Raw genomic sequence first — 2,689 nt, forward strand, 5'->3', positions numbered from 1 at the left:
GAAGCCGAGAGGCCGACCCCGCGCCGCGTTCCCAGCCCAGAATTGGGGGCGGGAGGAGACTGAGGGAGGGCGGCTCCGATCTGGGGCGGGGAGAGAGGCTGCGGCCGGCCGAGGGAGGGCCTGGGACTCCGGGTGAAGCTCTGGAGAGCTGGAGAGTGGAAAGGGGGGGCCCCGGGGGCACCCCCCCGGAATGAGGGGGGTGATTGAGTTGGGGATGGGCCTGGATGACAGCCACGGGTGGGGAGACCCCCAGGACTCACCTGAGAACCCCTCCCACGTCCTCCCAAGTCCCCCTCCCCCTGTCCCCCACCCAAGGAGAATTCCTGAGGTGACTTGGAAACTCACCTGACACCTGGCGTCTGGGTTCTTAATGAGACTGAGATGAGGCCCCTAAAAATGTAGGCAAAGCAAGATGGACAAAAAACAAAAGTTTCCTGGGAAGACAGTCCTCCAGTTTTTATTTTTAATCTGTCTCAAAATTAAGACTCTTTTCTTGCCAGTCCTGGAACTTGAACTCAGAGCCTGGGCACAGGCTGGGCACTCAGAGCCTGCCTAAAGTTCGTTTGTTCAAGGCTAGCACTCTACACTTGAGCCACAGTGCCACTTCTGGCTCTTTCTGTGAATGTGGTATTGAGGAATCAAACCCAGGGCTTCATGCCTGTTAGGCAAGCACCCTACCACTAAGCTGCCTTCCCAGCCCAAAATTAAGACTTTTAAGAATTAGAAGAATCTAAACTTTCAAATATCTGAGTCTCCAGAACCAACCCGGACACCTGTGGCTCACAACTGGCATCCTAGCTACTCAGGAGGCTGAGAGCTGAGGATACTAGTTTGAAGCCAGCCTGGGCAGGAAAGTCAGGGAGACTCTAACCTCCAATAAACTACTACTAAAACAAAGCGGGGAGGAGGTAGAAGTGGAGCTCTGGTTCAAGTGGTAAAACATTAGCCTTGAGGAAAAGAAGCTCAGGGTCGGTGCCCAGGACCTTAGTTCAAGCCCTAGGCCCAGCACAAAAGAAACAAAGGGGAGGGGCAGGAGAATCTGACCAGCAAAGCAACCATGACTTGTACCTGTAATCCTAGCTATTCAGGAGGCTGAGATCTGAGGTTTGTGGTACAAAGCCAGCCTGCGCAGGAAAGTTTATGGGGCTCTCATAGGTAATTAACCAGCAAAAAACTGGAAATGGAACTGTGGCTGAAGTGGTAGAGCGCCAACTTGAAGGGAGAAAAAAACAAGTCAGAGCATGAAGTCCTGAGTTCAGCCCCAGTACTAGCAGTGCGTACGTGCACGCGCGTGTGCACACACACACACTAATAATAAGTTCAAATAACCATTTGAACTAGTAGGCATTGGGTGCTTACCGTGTGTCAGGCTTCATGCTTTCATACACATATTTCATAATTTAGTCACCAGCAAAGCCTGTGTGAGTTTGTTTTCACAGTTACCATTTTATAGGTGAATAGACAGGTACATAGAAGTTAAGTAGCTTAACCAGCCTCACAAAGCTAGGTTGGTTGGGGAGCTGGAATCCAGTCCTGGTTCTATCTGGGTCTCTATCAGGGGGCCACACTGTCCCTCCTCAGTCTGAGAATTCACAGCCCCCTTTGCTTTTCAGGAAAGGAGGTAGGTGCCTGAGAAACAGTACAGTCAGAGATAAATCACAGGGTTTGTGGGAAGGGTCTTGGAAGAGATAGTTGAGAAAAGAGTGTTGGGAGAGGACAGAGATGACTGAAAGATTTTCCGCTTTTCCTCACCCATGTTTAGCATCTTGCGTTTTGTTTGTTTGTTTGTTTTTGCCTTTTGTTTTGTTTTCTGCCAGTCCTAGGGCTTGAACTCAGGGCCTGGGCACTGTCCCTGAGCCTCTTTGTGCTCTAAGGCTAGCACTCTCCACTTGAGCCACAGCACCACTTCTAGCCTTTTCTGAGAGTTTATTGGAGATAAGAGTCTTATATGGGAAAGTGGCGGGAAAATGAGGGAGGAGGTAACAATGTTCCACAAGAAATATACTCATTACCTTACATACGTAACTATAACCCTCTGTTCATCACCTACCTTGAGGCAAACAAACAAACAAACAAAAAAAGAGTCTCACAGACTTTTCTGCCTGGGCTGGCTTCAAACCAGCCTTCTGAGTAGCTAGGATTACAGGTGAGAGCCGCTGGTGCCTGGTCTGTCTGGTATCCTACTTAAAATCTCTGATGGGAAGCTCTCTGCCCAGTCTTTGGATTTCGCAGCAGTGGGTGAGGTGAAGGCTTTGTGTTGGAGGTGGGGGTGGAGGGTAGGGAGATAGGACAGTCACAGGAAATAGACCTGGCTCCTGCTCCTCCCAAGTCAGGGATAGATGAGCCAGGTATGGTGGCTCATGACTGTAATCCTAGCTACAGAGGAGGCAAAAATAGGAGGATTATAGTTTAAGGCTGGGGGGCTGGGAAGGTAGCTCAGTGGTAGAGCGCTTGCTTTGCATGCCAGAGGCCCTGGGTTCCATTCCTCAGCACCACATAAGCAAAAAGAAAAAAGCTGGAAGTGGCGCTGTGGCTCAAATGGTAGAGCGCTAGCTTTGAGCTGAAGAGCTGAGGGACAGCACCCAGGCCCAGAGTTCAGGCCCCACGACCGGCAAAAAAATAGAAAAAAAGGCTGGCTGGGCAAAAAGTGGGAGGTTCTATCAGTCTCACAGACTTTCCTGCCTTGGCT

This window comes from Dipodomys ordii, unplaced genomic scaffold (genome assembly GCF_000151885.1).
Source record: "Dipodomys ordii isolate 6190 unplaced genomic scaffold, Dord_2.0 Scaffold171, whole genome shotgun sequence".
In the NCBI taxonomy this organism is placed as follows: Eukaryota; Metazoa; Chordata; class Mammalia; order Rodentia; family Heteromyidae; genus Dipodomys; species Dipodomys ordii.